The sequence below is a fragment of the Coloeus monedula genome (assembly GCF_965178545.1).
Source record: "Coloeus monedula genome assembly, chromosome: 3".
Taxonomy (NCBI): Eukaryota; Metazoa; Chordata; class Aves; order Passeriformes; family Corvidae; genus Coloeus; species Coloeus monedula.
Window position 1 is genome coordinate 30,252,747 of NC_138783.1, and position 16,368 is coordinate 30,269,114.

Sequence of the window (16,368 nt, forward strand, 5' to 3'; positions counted from 1 at the left end):
GGCCAAAAACTAGGAGTCTCCTGCTGATGTGTCTCAGGGATGCAGACCAAGGAAATAGTTCATTATCTTATGACATTAAAGGGGACTGTGCAGTGAAGCACGCTTGCTAAATAAGAGCAAATACTCCAAAATGAGTGTGTAACAAGGAGCAGGTGCTGCCTGCCATCCCATACACCTGCGGCCAGTGTCGTAGGCAGATCATTTTGATGTGTCAATCTGAAAAACACGACTGAAACAGCCTCTCCTGGGGCCCCTACACCAGATATCTGAAAGTCGTCCTGTATTTCATAATCTCATGTTTTTGCGTGTGGTTTCACATCTGCATCCTTCCAAATGGTAGCACTGCTGTAAGGCTTGAAGTAGAGGACAGCACACATACTGGGAGGAAATGGCATTTTCTGAGTAAATCTTTTTTTTTCCTTCTGGAAACTGTAATATGGAAATTGAGATAGTAGAGGGGGTGTTGTAAGACTTGCTGCTTTTGCAGGGCTGAGTTTACCATTGCACCTGCAGCGACTCCTTGCATTCCTTCAACAGGTCAAAACCTGTGCCAAAGTTCCACGCCTTCGTTTCAGGAAGTCAGTCATCATCCTCTATCCTCTCAGGATTCTCTGTGTCCTCCTTCTCCCACACTATCCCTTTCTTCTGCACCTATGCCAGCAGCTCTAGTCACACTTTTCTTCCCTATGCTACTAGCTGTTCACTCAAGAAGGGTTTCCTGCCATTCTCCCCATACTATTTGCATTCTCTCACTACAGATCCCCATTATGGTGTTCCTGATCATTACCAAGGGCCAACAACATCTCTTTCCCTCCCACCTCTACAGCAGAGCTCTGTCCTATTCTGTCCTTTCTCCCAGCCTCACTCCCAGGCCTGTGTGGACAGCTTAGTTTCAGTTCTTTTTTTCTTCCACCTCTCTTTTGACTTCTGTTTGGGCTAGGTGGTCTTTGGGTGTGTCTGCTACTCCTAGTCCAAGTTCCCCAGTCCCCCTCTAGCTAGGATTTGTGTCCATACAGAGCTCAGACTTCTCTTTACTGAGAGACAAGGCAGGAGCATCGTTGTGCTGGGAGGCAGACGGGTGGTATCTGCAAGTTGTTTGATCTGTAGCCAACTGCAGAGGTGTTAAAAAGCTGTGGTTGGACTCGACGTGTGCCAGGCATCCGATGTGTGTTCCCTACTTATTTTTCCTTTTGGTTTTCAGGATCCTCTCCCTCAAATGAATATCTGAAGTACTGCCTGCTTTTTATAGACAATTAAAAGGTATGATGTAAGTAACTTGTTCCACTTCTTCAAAGAATGTAAATTCAAAAACTGCCATCCGACACAAAATGTGCCCTAGGGAGGCAGGGCAAAGGATCAGTGTGGCAGAAATGCGGAGATAAATGTATCGTGATCCATCATCATATTCAGCATTCAGAGAACAAAGACACATCCCAAAGCTTTTCACAGCTAAGCAGAAGACAGAGGAGAGCAGATGGAGACATGGGGAAAAAGAGTAAACTAGTCACCACATAGCTTATTTTTACATTACATTTAACGTATTTTATCCTTCTCCCAATTTTTTCAATATGCCACAGGCTTTGCGCATGACTGAATTGTTAATATTTGTCTAAGGAGATCTATAAATTTTGACAGATGGGTAGCGGGCAGTTGGGGCTTCTGGCATCCAGGAAGGTGTAGGAGGTGGCTTTGGTTTTTGGCAGTTGGGACACTGAAAGTCTCAGTATTTGGGAAGGAATTCTCTTGCACATCCTGGCTGAAGCACTGTTCCTTCCATTTGCAACTAGTAATAAACAGGCATCTCAGCAATCCTGTGTAATATGCAGGTATCCTAATATTTTTCTCCCTGGGTAGGGTTTGATGTTTGGCTTGGGTTTCTTTTTAAAATCTCTTTCTTAGCCAGGAAAATCTTTGTTTATGTACTTGCACACAAGTACAACTGAGGGAGTGGGGGTTGTTTAGCCTGTAAAAGAGGCTCAGAGGTAACCCTCTCATCTTTACAGCCACCTGAAAGGAGGGTGTGGGGCTGTCCTTTCTCCCAGGTAACAAGTGACAGGACAAGAGGGCATAGCCTCAGGCTGCACTAAGGGAAGTTTAGGTTGGACTTCATGAGGAACTTCTTCACATTAACAGTGATTAGACGTTGAAATGGGCTGCCCAGGGAGGTGGTGGAGCCAATGTCACTGGAAGTGTTTAAGGAAAGCCTGGATGTGGCACTCAGTGCCATAGTTTAATTGCTATGGTGGTCAGTCAAAGGTTGGACTCGATGTTCTCAGATGTCTTTTCCAATCTCATAGATTGTGATTCTGTAGATATGTATGTAAAAATGTACTGGTTGCTCAAGTTGTGTATCTTGAATAATTTCTTAGTGTACTCTATGGAAATGACATTATCTATGTGTGTAATGATGCATCTTACACAATCAAAAGGCCAAAACTGGTGGTTTAAAACTCTGTGCTTCAATTACATTTGGATTTTTCACGCCATTACTAGCGTTTAGGATCCTAACTACAAGAAAGCCACAGTGTACCTGATATCTCCACCAGTGCCAACCGCACCTGCCGGGCGTTCCGAAGTTTCAAAGGCTGGACAATCGTCGAGGGACGTGTTTGCTGGCCCAGCCTCGGACACACAGGAAGGCACACACTGTCTCCAGCCGCCGCTCCCCGTCTCTGCACCACGAATCCTCATCTGACAGGCTCTTATCTCCCGGTACAAACCTCCACCCGGCTCCCTCACCCTGACGGCGAAGCGGGAATTCTCCAGCAGCCGGCCCCACACACCGCCCTCGCAACAGGCAGCTCCCGCCGCCGCTGCCACGCCCCTCCTCCGCCCCACCGGGGACACCACGGGCTGTCCCGGTCCCTCTCCCGTCGGGCTCTCGGGCCACCTTAAGAGCGCGCAGAGCCCCCGCACGCAGCGCCCGGGCGGCTCCTCCCCGCCCCGTGTCGCATCCAGCCAGGGAACGTGTGGCGGGCGGCGGGGCTGCCCGGGGCCGTGAGCGGCCGGAGCCCCTCACGGTGGTGGCGGGGAGGGCGGCGAGGGGGCGGCGGCTGCCCCCGGAGCAGGAGAGCGGCCGGCGGCGGCGGCGGCGGCGGCGACTCCAGCGGGGCGGGGGCGTCCCGCCAGGCCCTCCCTGCCTGCCCCCGGCCCGCGGGCGCCGCATTGCGCGGCGGCCATTGGCGGGAGGCGGGGGCGGGGCTAGCGGTCTCATTGGCTTTCGCACCCATCCATCAAGGAGGAGATGGCGACGGAGGCGAATTTGCCCTCCCGATTGGCCGTGAGGCCCGAAGGGAGGCGGGGCCAGGCGGGCACGGGCGGAGCCGGTGCCATTGGTCACCGCCGCGCGTGTCAGTCACATGAGTCACAAAGGGCCGCGCGGGCGGCCGCCGCCGGGGCCGCTGGTCGCGGCGTGCGCGCGGGGGCCACTTCCTGCGCGGGGCTCGGCGGCTTCCGGCTGACCCGCCCCGCCGCTTCGGGCGGTGGCGCCCCCTCCCGCCTCCGTTCGGCGCATGCGTGCCGTGCGTGACGTCACGGTGTGGGCGGGGCCGCCCTCCGTGTCTGGGGCACGTGGGGAGCGGCGCTCGCAAAATGGCAGCGGGGGGTCCATGTTGTGTGTGAGGGCAGCGGCCCCGCGCCGCCGATGTCACGGCATCAGCTGGGTTGGAAAAGACCTTAGAGATCACCGAGTCCAAGCTGTGACCGAACGCCACCATGGCAATAGACCGTGGCACTGAGTGCCGCGTCCAGCGTTCTTTAAACACCCCCAGGGATGGTGACTCCACCACCTTTAAGGGCAGCCCATCTCAATGTCTAATCACCCTTTCTGTGAAGAAATTCCTCCTAATGCCCAACCTAAACTTCCCCTGGCTCAGCTCAAGCCTATGTCCTCTTATCCTGGAAGCGTTTAAATTTAATTTAGTCACTTGAACAGTGGGTATGACAGAATTCTCAGGTCTGATGTGTGTTCCTTTCCCACACACTGCACTCGGGCATCCAGCAGTGGGGTGTGTTTTGTCTCTTACAACCATTCCCTGCCCGAGGAGTGCCAGCGCAAACAGAACTAGCCGTGCTCCAGTGGTTTTAGGCACTGGGAAAGACAGTAAAATATTTTGGGTGGACAGAAGCCCCTCTGTCTCTCACTACCCACAAAAGTGGTTTCCACATGGACTGTCCTGTCTCTTCCATGGGCCCACCTCTGCTTTCAAATAGGACCTGCAACAGTACAGACTCTCCCTGAAATCCTCAGAAGTCCAAGACAGGGGCAATGGCTGTACTTCCAATACAGAGAGGCTTTGTTGAAAGTCCCTGCGTTCATTCCTTAGGGACTGCAGGTTGGGTCTTTGTTTCCTCCAAGACTCAGTGCAGGCTCCATGCCATCCCACGGAGCTGTGATAGTCACTTTTCAGGCTGCAGCTGCACTTTAATGTGCTTTGAAGCAGGTAGTTCTGTGAATTGCAGAACTAACAAAGCCTGGTTTTGGTCTCGTAATTGGATTCTTTGATGACTGACAAGGCACAAGTTCTAGCTGAAGCTTTTCCCCTAATTGGTGCATTTGTAATGTCTCTTTTCATTCTGGTTCTCTTAAGCCTTTTAAATCTCTAGTTTGTTCTGTGACCTTTCCCTCTGTAAGGACAAAAATAAAGTCTGTCTCCTGTATTTGGTCTCTTATTTTCACGAACCCAACATGAATTCTTGGTTTTTTAGATCTCTGCAAGGGACCTTCATTCTTCTCGTGGCTTTTTAGCAGAGGTTTAAACCTGGCTCACCCGCTTTTCCCTTGATCTTTCAGACAGTCATAGTGGCTGTAGGTAGGCACAGGAACAGAGTAGGGCTCGTTCCCAAGGATCATGAGCAGAGAGAGACTGCTCTTTCTGTGTCCTAAGGTCAAACCCCCTGTTTGAAAAAGAGATGTGCCAGCATATCCTAGGCAAATGCTCTTGTTATCCAGCTTTGGATAATTGGAGGTAATTGCTTTTTAATGCTTGTTTTTCCCCCTTGAAGCTTATCCTCTTTGTGTGAATGATTTATTAAATATTCACGGAGACAAAAATAGGTAGATTATAAACTCCAGTCTTTAGGACGTTCAGGCAGTATATGGGAGATACAAAATGACAAATACTTGCTGCATGATGCTTAACTGCATGTTCAGATTGTGGTATCTCTGACAGAAAGCAGTGCAGTGAGGCAGGCGTCTGGATATAGATCTGCCACAAAATGGGGAAAATATTTTAACCACGATGTTCTTGGTCTGCCCCAGCCCTTCCTATGGGTTCCCTGTGGCCGAGTTGTGCTGTGAATGGGCCTCTGGGAACAATGTCTTCTGGAAAGGTTGGTGGGGAAAGATCATATGGAGGAGTCCTGTTCTGGAGCTTTCATTCAGACGGAAAAACCTGGAGGGTGAAGTTGGAGCTGTCAGAGTCTGCAAGTGCCTGCATGATTCTAAGTAGTACTTAAATGCAAACTCCTGTGTGATCTTGGTGCTTGTAAGAATAGAGAGCAGGGGACCCCTGGGGAGGGGACTCCTGGCCATCATGATCTGGCAGACCAGGGTGTTGAGGTCTTCACAAGAGTTTCCAGTGGCTTAGGGTCTGCTGTGCCGTATTCTAGCAAACTTGGGTGAGACAAAGGTGCTTTTTTAAGAAGAGAAAGGAGTGTCAGTGGATGAATTTGTTCTGCATACATTTTCAAGTCGTTTTTCTTTCAGTGTAAAACATCTAAAGAGTTTTCCATGAAAAAATTATTTCCACAATAATTGCACTTTCCTGACACAAAAGGTTTGCACAGTGTTACTGCGTTAAGGATTGTGAAGTACTCACAAGGGAAACATTTCAGTCATTGGACAGACAGACAAATTGGTATCAAAGATCGGATTCTAGGGCTCCAAAGCTCACAGAGATACTGTTACATGTTGTATTACCACAGGCTCAATGAATACAAAGTACAGCAAAGTTATAAAGGGATTCTCTAAAATGCCTACATGAAAAGGTACCTTCTTACACAGCAGTTAAGATGCTTACATGCATTTTGGCTAATTTGACTTGATAGGCTGAAGTATTTTTTACTGGTTTTCTTGCTTGTTAGCCCAGCAGAATAAAAATAGCTCTGAGAGAGGAAGCTGGATACTGCTCCTTCCTTTTGAATTGACAAAATTGTATTCTAATTTTGGATGCTCATAGCAAACAAACCAATCAATTGGTAGCTGTCCTTAAAGGAGAACCCTGTTTTGTGCATCAAAGTTTGGGTCTTCATACTGGGCAATGGTGCCAGGGAAGGAAAGCTGTGGACACATTCCCAGGACTGGCAGCCAGGAAAGCTCTGGCTGCATGTAAGTGTGGACAGAAGTTGCTTGAAACAGTAAATGAAGAATTAAGAACCACCTGAAGTCACTTTTCAAAGAGCCAGTACACTTCACAGGCACTGAAGCACAGTGAGTCTGATTAACAGCCTGTCTGCCACTTCAAAAGCAGATGGTGTGAAAATGCAGACAGGATATAAAGTTTGATCGCAATAACTCAAACTAATGAGCAGTTCATGCCGTTGCATTCTGACTGAGAAGCAGACATCAGAGTTAATAGTAAAAGATTAAAATCCTCAGAAGTGCTGGCAGATACCTATGATATCAGCAATAATAATAGTCTTGGATGACAAGCATTCCCATGGATCAAAAGGAAAATAGGATACCTGTGTGACTTAACTTATAATTTCAGAGTCATGCGAGAGGTTCTTCAAAATTTACAGTAGGGAGAAGCTTGAATTTGCAGCATTTAATAATTAGGAGGGAAGATAGAAGAGAGATTTGCAGAGCAAACAATGGAATGAATGAAAAGGATAACTGAGAATCTTCCTGGGTCTGAGAACTGGGAATGCTGTGAAACAATTCGTGGATGTGTTGGATCAAGGGAGGTTAAAGAGAACGATTGAGAAAAACCTTTTTTTTTTTCACAAACTTTCAGTTTTGAGGCTTTTGTATCCCTGTCCTGTGTGCATTCTGGTTTTTTTACAACGAGGCAGCTTTCAAGGATTGAGAGTTCATAATGAGAAATGTTGGACTAACCTAATAATTTTAAAACTTAATATGGTATACCTCCAAGAATTGTAGAGGACTTCAAGTGAAAAGTAGTGGGGCATTTTGACTTCTTGGGTTAGAAAAATATGTGGTCTCTCATAGAAAGCTGCCATGGTACCAGGGCTTCAGTGAACACAACACAGACTGTACCCACAATTTTAAAAAAGGTGGTAGGGATGAATCAGGGAAGTAGAATAGTGAAGCTTTTATCTGTTTCTTGAAAGCTGGTCAGAATGGTAATTAAAAATATGTCAAAACACCTGGAAAATCCTGATAACTGAGATTAATTCTTTAAGCAAAGAGTATCTCATAAATCCTCTTCTCGGTTTTCGGGATGTGTCAACAAAGAAGTTAATAAAAGAGAAACATTTAATCTGATATGTTTGGATTTTTTAAAGGCCTTTGAGACTGCTCCATAAAGGCAGAATCTTGATAGGGAAAAGGGATTACTAATGGAGGTCACTTTGGGGCCTTATCTTGTTTCATATTTGAATTCATGGCCTTGGCATAAATAAAAAGAGCATTTGGATGAAATTTGCTGATGGCACAAGGACAGAATGATCAGGATGTTATAAATGAAGACTGAAAGATGGATGAAATGAAATCTTGGATGAGATTCGAGTATGCAAAATTTACTACCATGGATATAGGGACTAATAACTTTTGTTCCTGGGAACTCACCAACTGGAAATGAGAGAGAAGGAGAAAAAAGGATCTTTGAGTATTAGCTGGTCACACACCATGAACTGCTAAAAGGTAAACAGTATACAGAAAAGTATCAAGAGAATATTCTATGTAAAAAGTAATGTAAAAAGAGAATATTGTGAATAATTCTGATCATTCCTTCTCAATAAAGATTCATTCAAATGGAAACAGGTGTAAGAATGGCTTTTAGGAGCTTCTGGAGAATGAAGATCCTACCACCAGAAATTTGATTTAAAAACTTTGCCTAGTAAAATGAAGGCTGGAAAAGGATCTGATGGCTGTCCAGAGACACACTTGATGGTAATTAACAGATAGGGCAAGAAACTTTTAATTGGGAGGATGCTACAAATTTAAGAACAAATACATTGCCCAAAGTGAGGATGAACAGTAGGGAAAAAATTCCGGAATTAATTAAGGACTTTCTAAAATGTCCTTCCCTAAAATCACCCATCGAGGGAAGGTGGCTGGGCAGCACAGCAGCATTTCAAATTCAGTCTCAACAGTGCAACTGCAAGGGTTGATGTTACCCTTGTGGGGTTTAAATTAACTCTATAATAATCATAGGCATGAGATTTCTTCATCATTGAGGACAATGTTGTACGAATGCTCTGCAGATGACACAGAAGTCTGTCCTCAAATAGGAGACTGCAGGAAATGGTGACGTGAGCGACTAAGGCATGTAAAAACTGTGAGACACTGGAAAAACTGAGATTGCTATTTTGAAAAGGAGAGATATAAAAGTGGACAGATAGTTTAAAAAATAATTGCTGTGGTGGGAAAAGTAGACTTAGCTTCTGTTCTGCCTGTATCATATATATGAGAACAAAAGGACCATTCAATGAAGCTAGGAAGTGAAAATTGGGAATTCCATATCATTTTTCATTGAAATTCCATATCATGAGGTTACACTGGAGAATTCATCGCTGAAGGAAGTGGTTGAGCCAAATGCTTCACTAGCTTGCAGAAGGGCCTGGAAATTTGTATAGCCCTCACGGGTGTGTAGTACTGTCATCAGTGGCAATACAATTGGGGCAGGAGTATTTGTTAGGGTTATGTCCCCACAAGCTGTTGAAAGGTTCTGAGGGGGAACATCCTGGCTACAGATGCCGAGTTATCTGTTGGGTGACTGATGCCCAGGAGAGACAATCGCAAAGACTGTCCCAAGGATGTGTGAGTCACACTGAAATATAACTGAATTTAAAATGAAGATACAGAGCTTGAGAAGGGGACTTACTAATGTGTCCTTTCATGGACAGTCATCTGCTGTCCTACTCTTTCACTCAGCCCGAGGTGGAAATAGGAAAAGGAAACAACCATTTAACTCTAACTTAATTAACTTTCTTGTCTGAACTAGTCAAGCTTTCTGATCAGTCCACATTTGAAAGCATAACATATTCCTTCAAGTGGTGTTTACCATTGGCCGGACATGATCCTAATTAGTTGCAGGGTTTTTTGACAGTATTGCTAATTATGTTCTAAAGTTGTTGGTTTATAGTAATAGCCAGGATCAGATGCCCTTCTGTCTAAGGACTGAGGAACGGGGACAACTGTGTTCTTGTGCATAATCAGAAGATTTTTTTCTCAAATGTTTGAGGAAACGCAGGATGAATAGAAGGGGGGGAAGTATTTTTAAAGGCTTTTTGAGGTTTTCAGTGCATTTCTGAATGGCTGCTGTCCCAAAAATACTGTGCTCTTCTTAAGGAGTCTGTGTCAGGAAGAGAGATTACTTGATACCTGGTAACAGATTGGTAAGAAACATTTGCAGAGTCCTGAAACACCAGTAGTCTTGGTTCAGTCTGTGAGCTTTGAAATCTTAATGTGATTCATTCTTAGTCCTTCTTAAAAATTAGTATGAGCCAGTAGTTCTGTTCTAGGTTGCTTAAAATGGCTTTGCTGGGGTTGTGGCATACAGTCGGGGATGATGTAAAATATTCAGAGGTAAGTTAGTCTGCAGCCATTGGAAAACTTACTGTCAGCAAGATGAGTAGCCATATACCCAAAATGACCAGTTCTGGCCTGGAAGACGAGTTTACCATTTGTATCCTATTGGATTTAGAACAACTATTCTTTCCCAACTCCATCTTTGTATTGATTTTTGCCATATGCAAGCCGGTAGGTCAGGGATGCAATGCAAGAGGTATTTCCCAGTATTTCCTCTGCAATTCTTGGTAGGCAGCACAAGATTTAAGGAAGCTCTCCTTTCCGGCTGTGAAAGAACATGGAGATCTGTAGGTGAAGCTCTGGGAATAAGGAACCCTATGTTAAGCACTCAGAGTAACCTGGCTTTGTTTCAAATCAGCATTGGTTTTGGTTCTTTTAGGGAGACTTCATGTCTGGGATCAAGTCAATGGGAGTTGAGGAGAAGAGCACAAATGTGGTAGAGCAATGCACTTGACCTATTAACCAGTGTTTCCAGTAACCCAGGTCCTCAAAACCAGCAACAAGCTCTAATTTTCTAAAGGCAAATAAAAAAAGAATAAATAAACCTGGCTCTGTCATCATAGTGAATCAAACATTACGTGTAGAGACACGTTAGTGAGAGATTACTTTGAACCCAAACTGCATTAGTCTCTTGACCCAAATTATTTTGGTACCATGCAGCGAGCCTGAAGTAATTGGGCCACATGAAAAGTGAATAAAGTGTCGATAAATTGGCTCAATGCCCACTCAGAGAGTAAGGCTCACTCTGGCAATAGATTAAACTTTGGTTTTGAGGCTACTGAGCATGTAGTGGCCATATTGTTAAACTCTTACCTTCTGTAACAGTCTGGCTGCAGGCAGACTTCCTTCTGGAACATTCCTTCCCATGTGCTGACTTCTAAACTGTGTACACAACTGTAAGGACAATTTCTAGTGGGCTGCTAACTAAACTTTAAACACCAAATTTTAGTGGGGAACACTCACAGCCACCATTTCAACTACTGCTGTTGTGTAACCAACTAATCTCTTTCACAAAATAGTGCACAGTGACTGAGGATCTGTTCCTGGCCTAAATTGTAAAAAACCGTTAACATTCTCAATAAAATCCTGTGTTTATGAAGTTTGTGGAGGCTCCTGTGTCTTTTAGACCTATGTGATTCACTGCCACCCTACAGTGGTGGGATGAGGTTTCCTCATTTTGGAGCAGAGTGGTGGACTGACAGGTCGGTTGGGCTGCCTGTGTTTGTGGTGTGACTCTCTAGTGCCTGCCTCTGCTCTGTGGCCTGAGGTAACAGTTGTGAATGCACTGAACATGAAGATGAAGCATGAAGCTGTAGAGAACTGGATGAGAAGATCACTGCCAGTTACGAGCCCTTCAGATACTCAGCTTTCCTGTCTTGGAAGTGGGTGTCAGAACGGATGTAGAGAATAAAAAAATGAATTAACTAAAGTGAAGGATGTTTACAGCTGCACCAGGGCTTTTCCAATCAGGCCCTGTTGGAACTGGGGCTGCTGCATTAGAGAATTCCTTTCTGGGACCACGCTGAGGGTCACAGTACTGCCAGATACTACAGAATCCTTCTGCTTTTGGTTTAATGTTGTGAGTGCAGCTTCTGCTCACTGCTGTCTCCTGGGATCTAAATAAAGGATTAAAAGCAATGCCTCACCTTCTGCAGGGGAGAGCTTATTTGGGCCCTCACCCACATCCTGTGTCTGGTGAGCAAGAGCACATACAGAAGACTGGGTCAGAACCAACCTACAAGAAAGATGAACAGCACCAAAACAACATCAGTGGCCATCATTACTTTTGTGTGGCAAGGGAGGGTTCAGCTCTGAGCTGGGGCTAGTGAAGGAGCTGCTGCACTTCCTCGGATTATTTCACATGGAGCAGAAGCTGATGCTGGAGCACCAACATGGATCCGGAGTGTGGCTGGCTGCTCCTGGGATTTCATCAGCTAAGTTACTTGTGACAAGATGTCATGAGTCATCCTTGCCTGTGGGAACAACAGAGTGGAAAACTCTCTGTGGGCTCTCTGCCTGACTGGTAAAGGCAGTTTGTTGGAGTTTAGGCAACACGGTCATGAAGGAGATTGGGTGGTTCCAGCAGGCAGATGTCGCTGGGCTGGAGCAGGGAACAGGGGCAAGAGCAAGACTGGCATGAGGGAAGGTACAAAGACAGCTAAGCATGAGTGAGAGCAACCAAAGCAGGATTACAATCAAGTGCCATTAGGATGTCCTGCTTCTGCACTGTCTATGCAATCCAATGGTTTGGTGCCCTCCTTAAAGGGGAAGGGAATTATTCTGTACCAGAGAGCAGTGAATTGACAAGAGGGTGAATTTATGGCTATCTTCAGAAATGCTGGTGCTGCAGTGTAAGCCAGGCTCCGGCAGAAGCTGCAATAGTGCCCACAAAAGGAACGTGTCAGGGCAAACCATCTGATGAGAGAACTCTGCCTTTCATGAGCCTCTTCCCCTAAGCCAGAGATGGGATGGGGCCCTGGGCTAGACACAGAGGGAGTCTGAGGCTGGCTTCTGGTTCATATGTTCCTCGATAAGCAGGGATGCAATCCTTTAAGGAGATTTCTGCAACAGCCAGGTGGGGTTGGTAATTGTACATTCATTAACTGACCAACTGTGGATGATTCATTCAAACACTCTCAGAGGCAGAGGGAAGATTTCTAATTTAGGGTGAGCTGAACTACAGGTTTTGGAGGTTAGGAGAGTCCTCACTACAGCACGTGGAGTAGTCAAGAAAATTGCTAGTGTTTAATTAAAAACTGTGGAGAACACCTGCAATGGCAGGTATAGTCTGAAATCTAGATATCAAATCTAATCTAATATAATCTAATCACATTAACATTCTCCCCTGTTCCCTTTTAAAGTGGGGAAATTTTGATGTGGCCCGAGTAAAGACCTGTGGAATAAACAGTCACACACTCATGTAGGTTGGAAAGGATCTCCAAAACCATCCGGTCCAGCCTTTGACCGATCACCAGCTTCTCAACTAGACCATGGCACTAAGTGCCAAGTCCAGCCGTTTCTTTAACACCTCCAGGGATGGTGACTCCACCACCTGCCTGGGCAGCCCATTCCAGTGGAGGAGAACAAGCTCCTCTCAGAGAATAGCGGGGCGTGGATCTCTGTAATTTGTCTATACTTCCAAGTGCTCTTCACTTGCCACCAGATGGCAACAGAAATCCGTTTCAGCGCGGCAGGATCCTGCAGAGACTGCTCAGTTCCAGCTGCTTTCCAAAAAAGATAGAAGCTGACGTGATCTTGTCGTCACTAGGCGCGTACGAGATGACTTTCGATGAAGTCGGACTCCTGAGGACAGCGAAGGAGTGGTGACTGGCGAGCTGAGGCTCTGCTGGCCGGTGGTGGGCTGGTGGCCTGAGCTGTGGGCAGCCCCTGCTCACGGTTCAAGAGAGAGGATGTGCCAGCCCACACTGCCGTCAGCCTCTGGTGGCTGTGCAGATGTGATCTCGGTGACCCAGAAACAGAAATAGCTGGGGGTGAATTCAGGGCAGGCACTGAGAGAGATGATCGGGCTTTGAGAGGGCCCCGAGAAGCACCATAGCGGGGAGCAGTGCGGTCCAGTTTGGGGGGGAAGGGGGGGTGGCAGATGAGGGGGGGTGCAGGGCTGCTCAGGCACCCAGAGCTGGCAGACTGAGTCATGCGGCCACTGATGTGGGATTTATCCTCACATCAAAATTCGTTTTCTCTGGCAGCCTCGGTCATCATTTTGACCTCAGATGACTTGAGCGTGGTTGCCGTGGGAACGGGATTGCTCTTCCCTCCATCCCCTCCACTTACTGTCTCTGAGAAGCAGCTAGATGTTCGTCAAACACTACAATAAATCAGCCATCCCCGCATGCCCTCTGCCGCTGAGCAGCGGGTGGTCCTGCCTGTCTCTGCCCTCCTGTTCTGCAGCAGGTGAGGGAAGCGCTGCCAGATCTTAGCTCTGCTTGCCCCTGCCCCCAGGCATGAGCACACACCCTCAGCAAACACTGCCTGGGTGACGGCTGAGCTGGTTTCCAGGGGCAGCAGGCACATTTATTTTATGCTATAAATAACTGTCAGGGTACATCACTGCACACCTCACAGCCTCGGCTCGGAAGCAAACAGCGTCAGACAGCTAAGAGACTGCAGGAAACGGAATCCCTAAAAACGGCCCTCTGGTGTCCAGGATCGGCAGGGCTGAGCTTGCGAAAGAGGGGTTTCCCCGTCACGCACACAGCTAATGGAGCTAATAGAGCTAATTTAGCTAATTCTGAGACAGGGGCTGGCTCATCTGCCAAGTCCTGGCAGCGTTACAGCCATTCAGAGAAAGCAAAAAGGAAGAGAATGGGAAGAAGGAAGAAGGAGGGGGAAGGAGGGGAGACTGGTGAGGGAAACAGGGAAGAAGAAAAAGGGAGTGAGTGGAAGAACTGTGGCCAGGAGAGGCAGCAGGGTGGATTGACTGGGAGGGCAGCTGGAAGGCTTTGTGATGGGCACCAGAGAGGAGGGTGGGGCACAGCCAGAGGTGGGAGGTTTCGGGGATGAACATGTTGAAATGAATGCTTACCAAGATTTAAGTACCCCATAAAAACCATCTGAAACTTGTAGCTAAAAAAAAGATAAAGGAAATTTGAAGTTACAAAAGGATCTAGAGATGGGAACCTTAGAAAAAAAATGGGACTTGGCTGTAAGCCTGTGGTCTTACAGCATAGGAAGGAAACCCAGAAACTCTCTTCAATACGCGTAGAACTGACATGACGTACATTGCAGAACCCTGCAACAAAACAGCAAGAGCTCTGCTGTTGCCAAATAGTGCCTTCTATATTGCAATGTCAATAGAAAGGCTCTAGGAAATTTTACAGATCTGTGCACATCTGGGGAGCAGGCCAAGAAGCTCCTGCTGCCTGCTAAGCTGAGATCATACATCACTATTTAAGTACAAAAGGATACAGCAAAACAAATAACTCTTTTCCATGCTATTTAGTGTTATCCACAATACATTATGGATACATGTGCCTACGTGTTGTTCTGTAAATGATCTGGCCTTTTGGGGCTTCCTGTTTATCGTTTTCTTGTTGCTTCTGCCCTCTTTCAACAGCAATGAGGCAAGAAAATGTAAGCCACTGGAGGAAATGGTTAGGTGCCATAAGGAGACAGGAGTGTTGCAGTAGATTTGTGTGTATTTCAAGACATAAAAGGCCTACTAATTGACCTTAAAGTTGAATGGGAACACAAAATAGATACCTAGAATTGAGCTAAAATTCCCCAATAATTCAGCCATCCTTAGTCTCTGAAGAACGCTGCAGTTCAGCAAACAGGTGGTTCAGGTGCTCACCCAGGTCCCTCACATGGTTTGTGTCCCAGGACAAAGCGGGGCAATCCTGAGCCCCCTTTCCACTGCCCTCGGTGCTCTGCCTGGGGCTGTGCACACCGGCCAGCAGAGGGAAGTGCTGGAGTGAGCTGGATCCTGTTGTGCAGTCTGGTTTTTGCCAGCACCTTCCCGTTCCTGGGTACCAAAGGCACCAGTGGGAAGGTGGACTCGGGCCTCCTCCTTGTTCTTGATATTAGCTTTTACTCAGCCCTATCTGTAACCTTTTGCCTTCATGCTTTCACTGCAGCCTTATTTTCTAGTCTCACTTTTGTTCCCTCTTTGCCTCCCTGTATGATTAGCCACAGCCTTCCTGGATCATGGCCTCACCTTACCCATATCTATAGACGGAAAAGAAGTTCTTTGTTCTTCTTAAAAAAAAAAAAAATTGTCTTTGACTTTGAGGCAGGAACGATAAACTTGGAATGAGAAGGAAGCACGTTAACATAAACACGTGTGAAAGGGAAGCAGCTTGTATCCTGTTTAGGGTGATCATCAAGTTGTGAAATACAGGGGTTTTTTTGGTGAGAAAGGGAGGAAAAAGAGATACGTTTCAAAAGATAATGACCAGAACAAAAACGAGGAGAGACTCTTGGAAAGGATATCAGAAACTGATAAAACCTAATAAATATGCAAAGTGGTAAATCAGTGTTTCACTGATTTCTTGCCTCATTTAGGATTGTTAACATCACTTAAAGCCAGTCTACTGAGTCCATATCAGGCTGGTTAAATGACCACATTATCCTTTGTGGCTAACATCACACCGTAAACTCAGTCTAGATTAACTCAGAGAAAGAGAGAGAGAGAGAGGAGGAGGTAGGCATTGGAAAAAATGAGGCTGGAGAGAAGAAGGATGATGGAGAAGAGATGATGCATAAAATTAACTTTTATGTTGCAAAAGCGAGGGAGATGGGTAATGTACAGGTGATGGGCAGTGCTGGGTACAGAGGAGGGCACAAAAGTTTGGGGTGAAAGGGGACAGGAGAGCAAATACACTGCAGATGTAAGAGCATGAGGTAAGAAAGGGAGGCTGGGGAATCCAGCTGAACATTTCCATCACGTTACCTGTCTTGGAGCTTTCACTGCAGAGGTGCTAAGTTGAAAGAGAACAGAAGAAGTGCCAGGAGGTGGGGAGCAGGGGATAATGGGATTATAAAATTAGAAGGCTTGAAGTCTATTTCCAGGTCTGGCATGACTGATCCATGTCATATGGCAAGGGCATTAAATAACTCTGACCTTTGTTGGGAATATTTGTTGCTGCTGCTGTGGACGTTTCTCTGTGTAATCCTTAACATGCTGTTCTTAGAAA

The 16,368-nt window shown here is 46.4% G+C and overlaps 1 protein-coding gene across 1 annotated transcript in view; it reads right to left on the minus strand.

Moving 5' to 3' along the window:
- The window catches only part of FOXJ2 (forkhead box J2), a 30,933-nt gene extending 28,384 nt beyond the window's left edge, over positions 1-2,549 (minus strand). Inside the window, exon 1 of the mRNA XM_082279175.1 lies at positions 2,531-2,549. The gene's annotated coding sequence lies outside the window, so the exon portion shown is untranslated. The remainder of the gene's footprint in view (positions 1-2,530) is intronic.
- Positions 2,550-16,368: the final 13,819 nt, after the last annotated feature.